This window comes from Mixophyes fleayi, chromosome 7 (assembly GCF_038048845.1).
Source record: "Mixophyes fleayi isolate aMixFle1 chromosome 7, aMixFle1.hap1, whole genome shotgun sequence".
Taxonomy (NCBI): Eukaryota; Metazoa; Chordata; class Amphibia; order Anura; family Limnodynastidae; genus Mixophyes; species Mixophyes fleayi.
In genome coordinates, this window is record NC_134408.1 from 86165822 (window position 1) to 86184082 (window position 18261).

Below are 18261 nucleotides of genomic sequence, written 5' to 3' on the forward strand. Positions count from 1 at the left end.
AACAAAGTGCTAAACAATGTTTCCAACATCTGAATTATATCGTGTTTGGCATCATTCTGCTTACAATTTAATGAGAATGATTCCGGTGCTATTTATGTAGCGTGCATAGACTATAATTGGTTAAATCAACAAGAGTGGAGGATGCTACGTGTTTTCTCTGGATTTAAGCATGGGGAATTGGAAGATAGCCAGAGAAGGGAAGGAGTGATTGACTTTCATTACCCTATTATGGTTACCCTATTATGGCTTTACAAATTCAGGAGTTCACCCAAACCTTTTTACATGACACTACCATCTCCATTGACACTTTGAAAGAACACCAGCAGCAAATCTTCAGGATTTTGGCTCACATGCAAGTGGCAGTGCTTTCAATTAGAGCAGGCAAATACAAATTAGAGCAATATAAATTAATTTCCAAAATGTATGTTAGTCAAATACAAATGGAATATAGGACATAGGCTTATTACTTATAACTTACTGGTGAGATGCTAAATTCCAATGAAGCTTTATTTTCTGGGCCCAATTGAGAAGTTAAATGGCATTTCATGCTTTGAATGGGATCTGCAAATAGAGCACAGAATAAATATAAACCATTACACAATTCTATTTAACTAGATTATCTGTTATTCAGAAACCCATCAGATTCAAATCTACTCTAACAACACACATGAGATAGGTTACTCCAAACTAATTCTGCATGCTTTACTGTTTTAACAAGGAGGAAGTGTGAAATCTATCAACAGTGCATCGCAGCGGATATCATAAATATCTGCTGCTTTGCACTTTTTTTCGTAATACATAGCAGTCCCCATAGATGTCTATGGGGACTGCTATGTACCACAATTTAACAATGTATAAAAATGGTTTAGCACATACGGTAATGTACACCAGCTCAGGCTGGTGTACATTACTCTTTCTGCTATTTTTCAGCACTGTTCAGCTCTGCTCCAAAGAGCAGAGCTTTAAAGCGCGTGAGTGGAGGGATCACATGATCCTTCCCTGTCACACTCCGGTCTCTGCAACACTGAAGTGCAGGGAAGTTTTCAGAAGGAGGATGCGCACAAGACTTCTGTGGACCGCACAGCAGCTTCGGGAACGGAGGGGCAGTGAAAAGGTGTTTTTAACTTCACAGGAACAGCAGTTTTAAATGACTGCTGCTCCTGTGGAGATTTTTTCATAAATATGAGAAATAGTTCAATCCTTATCAATTCAATAAGGATTGAAAACTATTTTTCATTTTATGTGACTGTTGATAAATGTGCCCGAAAGTGTTCTTTACAGTTTTGCATTATAGAGCATAAGACCATCTTTTTACCCTCAGCAAACTGAAACTTATTATAAATGTCCAGCGCATTCTTGTTTATTACCTGGAGTAAAATGGATGCCTTTGTTTTACCTTCCTCCTGGTCTGCACCACTTGCAGCAAGTTATATATGAAACCTTGTTGTTTTCCAATTCTCAGACAGATTACCAGACATTTGTATGTCTTTTGGGGTGTGAGTCTATCCATTGCCCATTCACAGTTGTAACAAGTTCAGTTCAGAGTTGATATTTACCGACTGTTCAACACAGACAAATGACCTGCAGGATCTCTGCACAATGTGAGCATCTGTAGTCCTTGTAAACTTATTCTGACACCTTGTTTTGCTTATGCATCTTTGGAATTAAAAAACACTGAAGCATGGGTAACACCAGTGTTTTTTTTGTCATAGAACTCACCGGAACTGAGTTCCGGCACCTTTTTTCGACGGATTTTCCAAGTTTTAAAATTAACTTTTGAATATTTGATGTTTGCGTCTTCTATCATATTTTTTTTCTTTGCGGTGCTGATACAGTGCAGCACCACATTTTAGTGTGTGTCCTGTGCCGGCTTCCGGCTCCGGCAGCATTGTGACGTTACAACGTTGCCAGTGAGAGGGTCTGTGATCAATCAAACAAGCAGAGAAGTGAGAAAAGAAGCACAGAAGGTAAGTACAGACTACAGAAAGCAGGGGAGGGGGCGCAGAAAGAGAGGGCTACAAAGAAACGAGGGGGCAGAAAGAGGTGAGTTCCGGACCCTTTTTTTCTTACAAAATAAGCACTGGGTAACACTAAGTGGTATCTTTATTCGGGTTGGGTATGATAAAACTATGCTGGTAATTCCGACACCTGTTATGCCTCCATAAAAAACCCTGAAAGAATATAAAATCGACTTGAAAATAATTAGACTTACCTTGAAAACGACGCTGGAGATCCTCGAAGACAGCAGCATAATGACAGGAAGGCTTTCCGATTGGAGAACTGACCGCCTCTGTTGCCTGACGTCATCGCGACATTTGTCAAGCAAAATTTAAAGCGCCATACTAAATCCTCCCCATTTATACAACGTTGCTTCTCAATAGAAATAACAACACAACTCCAATGTCAATCAGTCAAACAATTAAGAGTGTAAGAACATAAACCATGTTTGATGCCTCAACAGAATTGAAAGAGCAGTGCATGAAATGTATTGGGTGTGTTACACTTACCAGAGCAGATGCCGTTCCCACTCCCATGGGGTCGTCCTGTTCCTCTATGCCACACTGAATGGTGCCGACCCCTGACATCATTTGATCTGGTGAAAAGCTCTTGTACGTTGCCTGAAAGTCCTCCTGGTCCAGTGGAAAAAACATGTTAATAACTGACAGGGAGGGGGAGTTGGACTGGTTAGGAGAGTGCTGATGGGGAAGAAGTAAAAAGAGAGAGGGGAGACCGACCAGGCAGGGTGCTAAATGGGGCATACAAAATAGGGGGTTTGAAGTTGGGGAAGGGGAGAGTCGGTTTGCAGCAACTGCACATAGAATAAGTGACAGATAGATAGGTGTACTCATTTTATGTATTTACATATTTATTTATATTTTATTTATTTATTTATTGTTCTTTTCTTTTTTTGCTGTTAATTTATTTATTAATTTACTTCAGTGAATATATTGATTGAAATATAAAATTGCCTGTGCCACATATGGTGCATAACCGCAAGTAGAGAAGGGATGGGGATCCTTCCTCCTCCACCCCCGTTGCTCACTATGGATGTCCCCCTGAGCTGAACAGCAAGCTGCTCACTCCAGGAAACCGAGCAGGACCCAGGTAACACTGGACACACTGGGCATGCGTCGTTTAGAGGTTTAGATTGATCCAGCGGGCTGCGCTGCTGGGGTGAACTGCGCCTGCATGGTGCGTGGTGGTTCACACTAGCGGTTCATCCTGTGCCGGAAGTAAATGGGGTAGAGAGGGTGGCAATCCAGCCAAGTGGATGGCACTGGGCATGCCGCCACCAGCTAAAGAATAACAAGTTCAAGCAGGGTCTGATGGGCAAATAAACATGGCTCCACGGGGAGGCGAAAAGGACCTATCCCAATCTGGCGAGCAGGAAAATTATGGGAAACTGGGAACCTCGGGATTGGCGGAAAGAGGAAAATTGGTAAAAGGAATGGAAGGGGTGTCATGCATAAAATAAATGGGAAAGGGGCAGGCAGGAGAGAAGCAACAGATATACAATTATCAGTTCAAGAATTATAAAAATGCTGGGCAGATTACAGAGTGCTCTGACTGACTGCACAGTGGAAAGAAAAGGTGATAACTGGGAAAGAAGAGAAGAGGGCAGGAGTGACAGAAGGAGGGAATGGAAGAAACATCAGAGGAGAGAGGAAGGTAAGAGTAAGAGAACAGGAATTTAAAAGACAAGCAATACAATTGAAGAAATTGATACTGCTTTGTCTATATGGTACAGGTCCCCAGGCTTTGTGCAGCAAAAGAAACCCAGCAGTCAATGGGGAAGAATATATATGCCAGAGCCAGCACCTCCCCCAATTACATTATGGACTGGAGAGATTATCAGATTAACCCTTAATAAGTAGGTGCTTGAATCATAACATACATATGAATTTAAGGTCGTTTGACTTTAGGTGCCTCATCCATCCTTATCCCTTGTTTATAAGGGTTCCAAGACTCCATCCACTCGTAGGGCTAGATTTACTAAGCCGCGGGTTTGAAAAAGTGGGGATGTTGCCTATAGCAACCAATCAGATTCTAGCTGTCATTTTGTAGAAAGTACTAAATAAATGAAAGCTAGAATCTGATTGGTTGCTATAGGCAACATCCCCACTTTTTCAAACCCGCAGCTTAGTAAATTTAGCCCGTAGTCTCTACTTGAAATCTTCCCTTAAAGAACATATTGTATTGACCTAAGAACATCTATAAAATAAATGTTTCCAGGTATATCCATATAGTTTTTCATGGTCAGAGGCATGAAAAGTGCATACATCCATTTTCTAATCCATTTTAATAATTAAAAGGAATTTCTTAGTATTATGCTTAGTCACTTTCCATTATGTTCAAAAGTTCAAGGTGCTCTCCTGAAGTCACGTTTTAAGCAGCCAGTTCTTTATCCACTCAACTGTGATTGGAATACATTAATAAGCTTTCACTGATATTGTAACTGTTATCTACAATATTAAAACAATCTACATTCCTTTTGCTGTGACAATAGTTGATTTGTCTGTCATCCACTTGAAAGACTGTCAGTGTATATTGAGGATGTCTGTACTATGGGGATGAGAAATACTTATATTTACAACTTTTCAGATCTTGCTTGTTTTATTCTCAAGCCTTAAGATGACAGCATCATGTTACACACACACATATTGTAGTGTCAAGAGAGACAATAAAAAATAGCGACATACATGTGACTATGGGAAAGCAGTGACATAGACATATGGGGCCTGATTTATCATCAAACGCAAATATTCACATAGTTTGGATGCACGTATGCCTCTTTCAACTACAGGTGCGCCTGGGTAATACGTCCAGTGTTGTATAAGTTCGTAAGTGTGTTATGTGATGTACAATTGCATGTACCTGTCATTGCACTTTTATTTGCCCTGCTATTGATATGGGAGCAAATTTAACTTTTTGTACTACATTTGTCTTTACTCCTAATTCACAGAAGAATGCATATGCTAAATATATCAATTGAAATGTCTGCAAGATTACATTGTGACATGTTTTAAGTTGAAAAAAATACTTATGGATGTGTAGCAGTCTGTGTGATTATTTTGTGACCTTTAGGCCCCCCAAAAATTACATTTATATCTATAAGTATGTCTGCACCAGTCTTTTGAACTTGTTTTTGCAAGTATACAGTACAACATGATTAGAATACATTAATAAGCTTTCACTTTGGATATTTCATACAGGTGGCATGACTTTAAGAAAAGACTTAAGCACAAACTAAGAGACTAATACAGACATGACAGAGGAACAGATGGTGGTCCCATGGAGTCCTTAAACCTCAGTTCTCTGGAGCTGTCTGCATTGATGACTTAATGGTGCAAGGAATGAGGTGGATAGATACTGATGAGCGCCCTCCCAAAAACCACACAAGAAATCCTTTTCATGTAAATTTCATATCACAATACATGCATAAACTATTCAATTATGTTTTATAAATTAAATTTCACTTGCCTTTTTACAAGTGAGCTTGTCAATCTTTCATCAAAAAACCCACCAAAGCCTAGCACCCTAGACTGCAACCCAGCCAGCCAATTGGATAATCTGGCCATGCAGGTAAGATTACTATGTAATTTCTGTGATGATCCCTTGGAGAATAAATGTGATACAAAATGGGTTGTTCTGAAGAGCTCAGTGACTTCAAGCGTGGTACTGTGATAGGATGCAATAAGACGGCTTGTGAAATTTCTTCCCTGCTGGATATTCCACAGTGAACTGTAAGTGATATTATTAGAAAGTGGAAGCGTTTAGGAACAACAGTAACTCAGCCACAAATTGGAAGATCATGTAAAATCATAGAGAAGTGTCAATGACTGCTAATGTAAAATTTCCATCAAGCCAAGTATATGCAGTTTGCTCTGTATTGTCAAATCATTTGTTTTAATGTTTTCACTAAATGACCACACATATACACACTTTATACAAAAAAATTACATTTCTCATGTGAAATTACTAATATTTTATGAAACCTACTTATATGATGTAAAAGTTGGATGTTATTGACAAAAACGTATGATTTTTATATTATTTTTTTCTTTTATTATGTTAGTCAATCTCTCAGCAATTGTTTCAGAAAATGTATGAAATCAATGCAGCATTGCACCATAAAAAAAGAATCATATAGAAAACATGCTTTCAATGATTCATAACACTTTGAAGAGATTGACTGATGTCATTGTTCATTATATTGGGAATGCACCAGTTGCCCTTCCTGACCCTGTGGCATTTGTTGATCGTTCTGCCCCTTTGACACCAGTTGCCCCACCTGCCCCTCTGGCACCTGTGACACCTGTTGCCCTTCTTGCCCCTCCTGTCCCTGTGGCACCTGATGCTTCGGTGCCCTGAAGGCAGCTCCGATCAAGCAACCCAGGGAATATTGGGCCAAGGGGCAAGCGTGTCAGCAAAAAAAAAATATTATGTGTTTTTTGCTTGTTTTTGTGTTTGTCACTATTTCGCCTGTTCCACTAAATGCACAGTTATGAAAAAAATATTACCTTGTTTATTTGTCCATTTATTGTAAGCATTACATTTTAAGCAAACCAAAAAGGTACAAACATTCTTACAGCTAACAAACCTTGGTCCATCCTAATATTTAAACCTTGTGATTGACTGTGTCGAATAAAAATAATTTATTTTACAAAGCAGTATGTAAAAGTATGAAATGTAATTATAAAAATTACAAAAAAATACTAATGTATGCCATTATGTCTAAACTGCATCATATAGGTAACACACTCCTAACATTTTAAAAACCAAATCATGAAACTGCATTAATTATGAAACTATGTCTAAACATTTGAAACAATATACTGCAATGCAAATTGTCAATTCATTTTGGGTATTTTTTAATTCTCACAATCAAGTAAATTTTTATAAACGGTCAGTAAGACAATTTAAATATCATCACATGTTAACGTATGCAAAACTTCAAAATACAATAAATTACTTTTGTTGCTACTGAGACGCACATGTGAAAGTTTCACCTACCACTTAAGTAAGCACTCAGTAGTTTTTTGTTTTACTTTTTTTTTGTAAACAAAATGGCCCGATAGTGTTCACATGCCATGATCTTATTATGTTGTTTAATGAGATGACTAGTGTCAGGTGTGCAGATGAATTGTCAATTGTCCCATTACATTGTGGATGCCGTGTTTGGCATCACTATCATCTGTCAGATATACCTGCCCTGGAGGAGGTGCAAACTTTACTTCTGAAAACAAGTGTACTTTGGAGTATGGCTGAACTTCAATCGCTTGCATCTGCTTGTGAACTCCTCTTTTGTACATTCACACCCCCATGCCCCCTATTCCACCTTTCAAGTCGTAGGCAGTAGTAAGTGTCATTTGCTTCACAGAGGAATTGCATGCAAGTGCATTCATTGGTGTAAGGTCTGCTTCTGAGCATGGGCATAGCAATTTCATAAAAGATACAGCACACAACGGAACTTATGTCCGAAGATGAAGCAGGAATATGGGGTACAGCAGTCACAGTTGTGACAACACCAAGGGATAGAGAGTGGCGGTGGTGATGGTGGGGAGTATAGGCAAATGCCAATCCAATATTTAGCCTAGTTATGTAATAAATGTGAAAAGATTGACAAGTAGTGCTGATATGCTTTTAACTACTGTTTAGTAAGTAAGAAACACCATTAAACAGCATTAAAGTAAGTCCACTATGTGCCTGTATGGGCCACAATCCAGGTTTTATTAAAACCTAAAACAGTGTACAAAATTCTATTTTCTTTTTTCAGGTGTATAGAAGTGGAATCAGTATCAAAGAAGAACTTTAACCTTGTAATTTATTATTAGAATGCAGGAATATTTAAGATATCAATGTAAAAACCTTCTTTTACATATGATATTTAGAGATGGGCGGGCTCGGTTTCCTGAATACCGTACCCACCCGAACTTCGGGGATCCGAGTACTGAGCTGAGTCGGCTCAGTACTTTCCCGCTTTTTCGGATTCTAAGAGGAGGCAAAACGTCATTGTGACGTCGTTGGATCTCGGATCTCGCAAGTTTTGGAACCTATAAATACCGCCCTCCACGGCGATCTAGAGCCATTTGAGAGAGGGACACAGAAGGGATAGCATAGAGTGTAGAACAGTTGGGCAGGCAAATAGATAGAATTGAAAGAGGAGGAGGTAGCAGTGTTAAAGAAAGTAATCAGTGACATTCAGGAGAGCTCCATAGCTCCAGTGTTAAATCTCATTGCAGAAAAATACAAATAATAGTGCTTACAGGGTTGATGTAATTCTGCAGTCCAATTCTACAGTGTTATATAGGTAACACACAGAAAAGAGAGTTCCATTGGTAATTCTCATTGCAGAAATACAACTGCTAGTCCTTGCAGGCTTTTCTTCTAAATTTGCACAAAATAGTGTATGGTGTTATATACACCTAAAGAGAAGCACTCCATTGTTCCATTGCGAATTGTCATTTCTGAAATACAAATACTGGGCCTTGCAAGCTTTTTTTCTGACTTTTCTTTTCTGCCACTGCTGTGTGCAAATGTGTCCTAGATATGGTAGGAACTGCCGTGTGTTTGAGTCATTGCTCTGTCGCTTAGCATCCAGCCAGGTCGCTGCAGTATTTGTCCTAAAGTGTATGAAAATAATAATGTGACCTGTGAGGTAGTCAAAATTGACTGCAAATGACTTGAAATTAGTGTTATTGAGGTTGATAATAATGTAGGATCAAAAAAGAGCAAAAATATGTGATTTTACCATATTTTTGCAATTTTTCTAAAAATAAAATACAAAACTAAAACCAAAACACACGAGGGTGATTTTGCTAAAACCAAAACCAATACACAACGCTAATCCAGATCCAAAACCAAAACCACTTCATGGGGGTCAGTGAACATCTCTAATTATATTTAACTGACATTTTTTCAGTTAAATTCTCTAAGAAGTCACTGATTTCTCTACCTGGCAACTTGACAACCCTTATCTAAGTAAAACGTTCATTAACCCCATAGTGATTTATCGCTTGAAATGTTTCTAATTAGACATTTTTTCTATGAGCCCAGTTCTGTAGTGATAACGTGTCACCTCAGGCATCAAACACTAGATCGTCCAGCACTATCCCAATTAAATTTGACGACTAAACCACAAGCATGAGAAAATCAATAATGTTTACAACTTCTGTAAATCATAAAGAAAAATTACTGTGATATATCACATATTTTCTTTTCAGTTACTGAAATTTAAAGGAACTCTGCTTTGATAAGTGTTTCATATTTCCTGCTAGGCGTGTACACCGGCCACTTTTGGTGTTTTGGGTTTTGGGTTCTGATTTGTTTTGCCAAAACACCCCACGAAAGGTTTTGGTTCTGATTTTGGGTTTTGGGTTCTGATTTTTTTTAAAAAAAGCATAAAAAGTGCTAAAATCCATATTTATTTATTTTTCCACTCCTACACTATTATTAACCTCAATAACATTCATTTCCACTAATTTCCAGTCTATTCTGAACACCTCACACCTCACAATATTGTTTTTAGTCCAAAAGGTTGCACCGAGGTAGCTGGATGTCTAAGCTAAGCGACACAAGTGGGCGGCACAAACACGTGGCCCATCTAGGAGTGGCACTGCAGTGGCAGACAGGATGGCAGTTTGCAAGAGTTTGCCAGAGGTGCAAGATGGAATTCTCCTAGGGCCCTCCCACCCACCCTGATGTTGTTGAAATAGGATATTCGCACTTTAACAAACCAATCAGGAACAGTGAACGTAGTTTAATCTCTGGTACTAATATTTTTGGACTGCAGGAACAGTCAACGTAGTTTAATTTCTGATACTAATATTTCTGGACTGCAGGAACAGTGAACGTAGTTTAATCTCTGGTACTAATATTTCTGGACTGCAGGAACAGTGAACGTAGTTTAATCTCTGGTACTAATATTTCTGGACTGCAGGACTATCTCTGATCGAGATCGTGGAGGAAATTGACGAGGAGGGTGTTGCTGGTGTGGATACAACAGGACCAAGGGATTTAGGTGTCCCTGGACTGCTGACGGTCATAGCCACAGGTCCTGAACTAAACACTGAATTATGAAGGTTCTTCAGGTGACGTATAAGGGAGGTTGTCCCTAGGTGGCCAAGATCCTTACCCCTGCTTATTTGAGCTTTACATAAGATACATATGGCCATACATTTGTTGTCCGGATTGGGATAGAAATAACTCCAGACCGAAGAGGTGCATTTTTTGGTCTTCTGCCCAGGCATGATGATGGGCTTTTTCATCCCATGGACAACAACTGTTTCCCCCCTGGTGCCTCATTTAAGATAATCACATCAGCATCCTCCTCGTCAAGTTCCTCCTCAGCGCCAGCTACATCAATATCCTCCTCCATCAATATCCTCCTCCCGGTGTACAACATTCACACCTTCATTAGCCAAATCTGTAACTGGACTGTGGGTGATCCTTCCAGCATATGCAGAGGGCATGCTGCAAATGGTGGAAGGAGCCACCTCTTCCTGTACAGTGATGGGAAGGTCAGGCTTCGCAACCACCAACACCCTTGGACTCGCCTTGGGGATTTGTGATGTCATCTGTTTAGAAGGCAGAGTTGTTTGCTGTGTTGTTGATGACAGCTTAACTCTCTTATTTTTTTTTGGAGGGGGGGAGGAGGAGGGCTTAGATCCTTGGGTGAAGCTGAACCACTAGTCCTGAACACGGGCCAGGGCCTAAGCCGTTCCTTGCCACTCTGTGTCGTTAATGGCATATTGGCAAGTTTACGTTTCTCCTCAGATGTTTTTAATTTCCTTTTTTTGCTAATTTTAGTGAACTTTGGGTTTTTGGATTTTACATGCCCTCTACTAGGAGATTGGGCATCGGCCTTGGCAGACGAAGTTGATGGCATTTCATCGTCTATGTCATGACTAGTGGCAGCAGCTTCAGCATTAGGAGGAAGTGGGTATTGATCTTTCCCTACCTTATCCTCCAAATTTTTGTGCTCCATTATAGTTTAATCTCTGGTACTAATATTTCTGGACTGCAAGTACAGTGAACGTAGGTAAATATTGCAGTACTAATATTTCTGGACTGCAAGAACAGTGAACGTAGGTAAATATTGGAGTACTAATATTTCTGGACTGCAAGAACAGTGAACGTATTTTAATTTTGCAGTACTAATATTTCTGGACTGCAAGAACAGTGAACGTAGGTAAATATTGGAGTACTAATATTTCTGGACTGCAAGAACAGTGAACGTATTTTAATTTTGCAGTACTAATATTTCTGGACTGCAAGAATATATTGCACAAATAATTTTTTTATATATTTTTTTTATTATTTTTGTATAATTTTTTCGCTATTTTTTTTTATTTGTTTATGATTTTTTTAACAATTTTAAAATAACTATGGACTTAGCAGAACAAAGCACAGGACACAGCACCACTGGACTCAGCAGGATGATGTGAGGTTTGCATGCAGCTGCTTTGCCATGGAAATCCATTAAGCTCCCGCTGCACAGTTTTTGTGCTTACATTATTGCCAGTGGAATTTCAGAAATCTTCAGCTATGGAATCAGCAAAGCGTTTGCAACTTTTACGCACCATACGCCTTAGCAGTCATTGACCCTTCTCTGTGATTTTATGTGCTCTTCCGATTCGTGACTGAGTTACTGTTGTTCCTAAACGCTTCCACTTTCTAATAATATCACTTACAGTTGACTGTGGAATATCCAACAGGGATGAAATCTCACAAACCATCTTATTGCAAAGGTGGCATCCTATCACAGTACCACGCTTGAAGTCACTGAGCTCTTTAGAACAACCCATTTTGTATCACAAATTTCTGCAAATGGAGACTGCATGACTAGGTGCTTGATTTTATACACCTCTGGTAATGGGTATGATTGAAACACCTAAATTCAATAATTAACAGGTGTGGCCAAATACTTTTGTCCATATAGTGTATGTGTGGGTAAGAGTGTCAGTGATATAATGACATTTAAGTTCTATTTTTTGTGGAATTTTATTCGTTTTAGGGATAGCCTTTAAAATTTTAAGATATTTAATCTTAATTTTAAATAAGATATTTAAAAGTCACAAAATCTCAGTCAATGGTGTATATTTACTAAACTGCGGGATTGAAAGAGTGGAGATTTTATTTAGTACATTCTACAAAATGACAACTAGATTCTGATTGGTTGCTATAGGCAACATCTCCACTTTTCCAAACCCGCAGTTTAGTAAATCTAGCCCAATGAGTATAACATTTACAGTTGATTAGAAAATAATTATTGTGGATACACCAACAAAGAGAAAGCAATCTGAATTAATTAAATATATTTTCTGGGACTTTTCAGTAACAGATAGAATTGAAAAACAATTTTGAAGGACCTCGGTAAACATTTGGTTTGAGACCTTTTATTTACTGAGCAATAATCAAAATGGTCATCATATATCTAATTGAGCATAGTAATTTGGATGCCGCCATCTCACAAAAAACAGTTAAAAATCAATATCTCAAATTGATGTTCCTCCTACATTGCATTATGGCATAGCTTCTTAAGCAACAATGGCAAAGAAGTGATGCATGTCAGGACCAGATGGTGGAACCAAATGAGGAGCCTTTGTAAATACAAATTATCAACCAACATTGATCTTAAAATCCTAACCTGAGGTAATCCTGGTAGCCCTTGTTGAGGGTTTTTACTATGTGATATCCTCCAGGCCAGTTCTTGAATGTCATGATTTGCTTTCTTCAGTTCCTGTCTGCCAAGAGCTATGTTGGAATTTTGCCTTTATAGGTATCCAGCTTGCAGCTCCACAGTTCCACCAAAAGGGGTCACCGTGGTAATTGAACATCTCTCCTACCTGCCAGAGCTAAGCTCATTACTCCAGGATGCTTAGCACCTGTCCCTGGCCTATATAACACTACCTGTCTCAGCAGCCTTTGCCAGTTCATCTGTTGCTTTGACCACTGCTGATTCTCCTGTGAGTTATCCTTGTTTGACTTCCTGGTTTTGACCTCTGCTTGTCCCTCTATTTTGGCATCTTGTCCTGTGACCTCTGACTCGGCTTTTGGTATGACAACACCCACAGTCCGCATCCTGTCTCCAGTATCTCCTGTTTATCGGTCTGCAGAATATTGTATCCTGTGTGTCATCTCCACTGTCTAGTGGTAACGCCTTTGGGACCATCGCATCCGGCTTCCAGTATCACCTGTGTATCAGTCCACAGCCTATTGCATCCTGTTTTTCATCGCCACTGTCTAGTGGTAACGCCTCTCAGACCATTGCATCCTGTTTCACCTGTATATCGGTCCACAGACTATTGCATCCTGTGAGTCATCCCCACTGTCTAGTGGTAACACCTTGAAGACCATTACATTCTATTTCCAGCATCTCCTTTGTATCATTCCGCAGACTATTGCATTCCTTGTGTCACTTCCACTGTGTAGTGGTAACGCCTCGCAGACCATTGCATCCTGTCTTCAGTATTTCCTATGTATCGGTCCGCAGACTATTGCATCTGGTGTGTTATCTCACTGCTATATCAGTCATACTCTGCTGACTTTTCATGTCTTACCATTTACTGCATCAATTACTTCTGTAACCCATGTTAAATAAAAAAACACTTTTTCCACTTCCATTTTCTCAGTGATTTTTATATTGGGAATCCTGACATTGAGGCTCTAACTGATCCTACTTAGTATAATAATACCATTTCTTGAGATGGTTATCTAATGCCATCACTCTGTTCTTACCGATTTAGAATGTCATTGGTTAATATTGTACGTAAACACTGGTTTAAGTCCAATAACCCATAAAAATATATAAAAAAGGTTAAAAATAATCGAGCAGCCTCTTGTGTTTTCACATGTTCTATGTGTAATTACACAGTTTCCTCAATCATCTTATGAATCTAATGTAATCAATTAGGTTAAAAAAGCCTGATCTTGACCCAACATGCAGAAAATGAAATGTTACAACTACCTCTGCTTCCTCTAAATTTAGAATAAATTATTATTATTATTTATTTATTTATAAGGCACAACACATTCTATAGAGCCGGACAATCCTACAAATACAGATATACATACAGTTGTGGTGAACATTATTGGCACCCCTGAATTTTAAGTACATCATTTACAATATCTCTCGAAAAAAAGAAATGTAGTGAAACGGCTATGGTCTATAGACACTCCTGTTTGGAACAGAACAGCTAAGAATAAAACAATAACAATGACAATAACAATAACAATTTTTAAAAGCAATAGTAGGAAAAAACTATAAAAATTGAAAGATTGCCATGACACAATTGTTGGCACCTTTTAAAGCAATTAAAATCAATTTGAAAAAAAGAGCTATATTAGACTTCAGTGTGATTAAATTGAAATTAGAGTTATCTGTGATAAATTGTCAGTGCTCACATGATTTAAATTAAATGAATGATTTTTAAAAAGGTCACATCTTATTCTTTTTTTTTGTTACAATGGTGAAGACAATAGAGCTACCTGAGAGCATCAGAGGTCCAATCACCAGACAAAAGACATCAAAAGGGTGTAAGGCCATCTCCTACTGTTCTTTTGCCAAAATGTACTTAGACAAACCACAATCTTTATGGGCAAATATAGATATAGATTGCCAAGGGCATGGCCACATTGTGCTGGTGCCGTGTTCAAAATGGGGCATTGACACATACATTATAATAAAACATTACATTTATCACGCCCTCCCCAGCCACATCACGCCACCCCCCTCCATACTGATTATGACACCCTCAGTCCACTGTACTTATCTATACTTCTGATGCTGCTGACATCCATCAGTGTGGGAACTTCCTGCAGAGTGAACAGGGAAGGTCTTAGTCTTACGAGATTACCAAATTCAAGAGCTTTAGAGCTCCTCGGCTTGCTCTGCAGGCTGTGTCCTGTCCCGGGACTATCAGCTTCCTTCTGCTAACCAGAGCTGGGTTAAGGCTCAGGTGCACCCAGGGCACTGAAGACAGGGGGGATCCTATGATTTGATATGGTTATTAGACAAATTTTAGACAAATAAACAGGCAATACTGTGTCCACTACTGTTAGGTGCACGCTGTTCTGTCTTCACAAGCAGTACAGTGTGAAGCAGGACATACCTCCCAACTGTCCTTGCAGTCAAACCAAATTCTGACTAAGCGGGACAGTCACCCAAATTCAGGACTGCCACACCAAATTAACGACAGATGGCAAACTGTCCTTGTCTCTCTTACCTGTTCTTGTCACTTTCACCACCTGTGGCTTCTGGTGTCTTTAGTTGCTGCTTGTCTGGATCCTGGAATGTTGGGGGACCTATTGGAAAAAAAATGGGTACATAACATTTAGAAAACTCCAAACAGTCCCGGCATTAAATCAATAGCACCCACTTTATATAATTAGATCTCACTCCAGCCCCAACATTAAAATAATAGTATTTACATTTGATAAATAGATCAATTTCCCTCCTACCAACCCTGACATTCAAATAGTATCCTCAAACCACCCCAACATTAAGTTAAAGGTCCCGTCACCTCACCTTAATAGGCCCTTTTTGAAAAAAGGATAGATACTGTTCAACTCCTGGAAACAATAGGTGGTAAGAAGTAGTAGTGCCACCAGTTAACAATATGCCTCACGGTAGTGCCCCCAGTTCACATTATGCCATCAGTAGTGCCCCATGTTCAAGCTATACCACACCATAGAGCCCCCAATTCATATTAGGCTATACAGTAGTGCCCCAGTGTTACGAGCCGCGGCGGCACTGGGCACCACCACGACTCGCTTCCTGTTCTGTCTCGGAGTCCCGGCCGTCGTCATGATGACCGGGACGTCATTTCCTCGCCGGCCGTTGCCTAGGCAACGGTCCGGACGCCAGCAATGATTAGCGCCGCGTCCCGGCAGCCGGGTGTGTGCGCATGCGCAATATTATTATAGCCCAGCTGGGCTAAGTATTCCCTGCTGTGCAGGGCACTGTTCATTGGCCCCTGCATGTTTATAAGGCACAACAAGCCCTTCCTGACGGTTATAGTTCCTGCTTTGCTGCTGACTTACCTGCTGTATTCTTGGTCCCTGTTACCATTGGATTTGGTTACTTGTTGCCGACCTTTGCCTGATACCCGACTTCGTTTGATTGCCTGTGCCCCTAGACCTCTTTGCCTGGACTCCTATGCTGCTGTTTTGCATGTGACCTCTGACCCCGGTTTTTGTGTTCTGGATATTCTGTCTGCTGCCGGCCCTCGACCCTTTGCCTGGACCTCACTCTGCAAATTGCTCCTACACGCTATCACTGGGTTCTCCCCAGTCAGTGCACAATTCACGACCCTCAGCTGTCTGCGGCCAAGTCTGTCCCCACCACTAGGGGCTCCAGCGAAAACCAGACTTCTGAGTAGACTCCGGGTTTTGTGTTGCTGGCTGTTGGGGTTCCTAACACCCAGTTCATATTATGACAAGCCATATTGCCCCCAAATCATTTTAATGACACACCATATTGCTCCCAAATCATATCATGCCACACCGTAGTGCCCCCAAATCATATTATGCCACACTGCATTGCCCCCAAATCATATTATGCCACACTGTAGTGCCCCCAAATCATATTATGCCATATTAGTGCCTACAAATTATATTATGCCACAATAGTGCTCCCAAATGATATTATACCAGGCAGTAGTGTCCCGAAATCATATTATGTCACACAGTAGTGTCCCCAAATCATATTATGCCACACTGTAGTGCCCCCAAATCATATGCCATAATAGTACCCACAAATGATATTATGCCACAATAGTGCTCCCAAATGATATTATACCAAGCAGTAGTGTCCCCAAATCATATTATGCCACACCATATTGCTTCCAAATATTATGCCATAATAGTGCCCCCAAATTATAATATACCACGCAGTAGTGTCCCCAAATTATATTATGCCATACTGTAGTGCCCCCTAATCATATTATGCCACACTATAGTGCCCCCTAGTCATATTATGTCATGCAATAATGCCCCCAAATCATATCATGCCATACAGTAGTGCCCCATATTCAAGAAAGGAAAAAAAGTAATCAAAAAGACATTGCACATGAGAAACTGTATTAACATACCTGATCATGGAGTCTCATAACCAGGCGAGGAGGGAGCTGCTACTGATAGTTCACACAGGCAGGCAGTCTTGAGAGATGTACACTCCCATGCGGAGCCCATGACAGAAGAATTCAAGTAACAGGAAGGGGTTGGAGCACCACACATGTAGTAAGGTGGCTGGTTCCTAGGGAGGAGCCAGCCACCAAGAAGTCAGTCAGTATTGGGATCAGCCTCTAATAGGCTAGCAAATTGGTCCCCTTACGGGAACCGCCCTGGCACTAAGCAGATGATATGCCTGATTTCTAAAAATGAAAAGAATCTTGGTAGGTGACCCTGCAGCTCGAACCACGATCCACCAGATCGTAACAAATAGATAAAACACAGAAAAACATCAATCGCTGGGACACCTCTATTGACCAAGTAAATCACTTTAAATAGGATATTACATAGCAACAGATACCGAGTACAAAACAAGATTTATGAAAACAAGATATTAACGCAATAAAATCCTTGTGGTATATCACATAATGGGGCACAGCAATGTGCTGATGTTCCTAGAGAAACAATGGGAACACATGAATATATTCTAAACTCTTGGCTTGAAGCAAAAGTGGACTACCTGTCCCAAGATTTCTATGTCACTGGTGGGAAAGACAGATCCTAGACGGGTCTAAATGATACCCGTGAAAGAATGTACTTTTAAAAACATGAAGGTTGCTAAAAATCAAATACATGCATGATTGAAAAATGTAAAAAATAAAATAAAACATGGAGCACAAAAAAACAGTCCATAGGTATAATCACCAATTCTATCCTGATTCCCAGGTTGAAAAAGATATTCAAGAGAGATGTATATATATACACTGTCAAGCTCAGTCATTCATAGAGTTATGTGATCTCCTCCTGCTCATAAGCTGAAGACCGTACTCGCTCCTTAGGACATACAGGTTTGTTAATCACTCTTCATAGATCTGACGGCGGGATATGATGTTATACAAATCTTACCGCGTCCTGGAGCTTCTTGCAAGAGTCATGGGGATATGGCTTCTTCGATCCAAATCCTATGCACATGCAATGATCGGTGAACAATAGATCTATAGCGGCTAATTCAGAGTATCTGTATCAGGGTTTTGGTGTCCCGGGAAACGATGTTAAACAATATTGGTTCCTCTTAGATAGAATGTTCAA

At 39.9% G+C, this 18261-nt stretch overlaps 1 protein-coding gene across 2 annotated transcripts in view; it reads right to left on the reverse strand.

Moving 5' to 3' along the window:
• The window catches only part of GULP1 (GULP PTB domain containing engulfment adaptor 1), a 918177-nt gene that overhangs the window by 709535 nt on the left and 190381 nt on the right, over positions 1 to 18261 (reverse strand). For both annotated transcript variants that reach the window (XM_075180055.1, XM_075180054.1), the window contains exon 3: positions 479 to 561. The gene's annotated coding sequence lies outside the window, so the exon portion shown is untranslated. The remainder of the gene's footprint in view (positions 1 to 478; positions 562 to 18261) is intronic.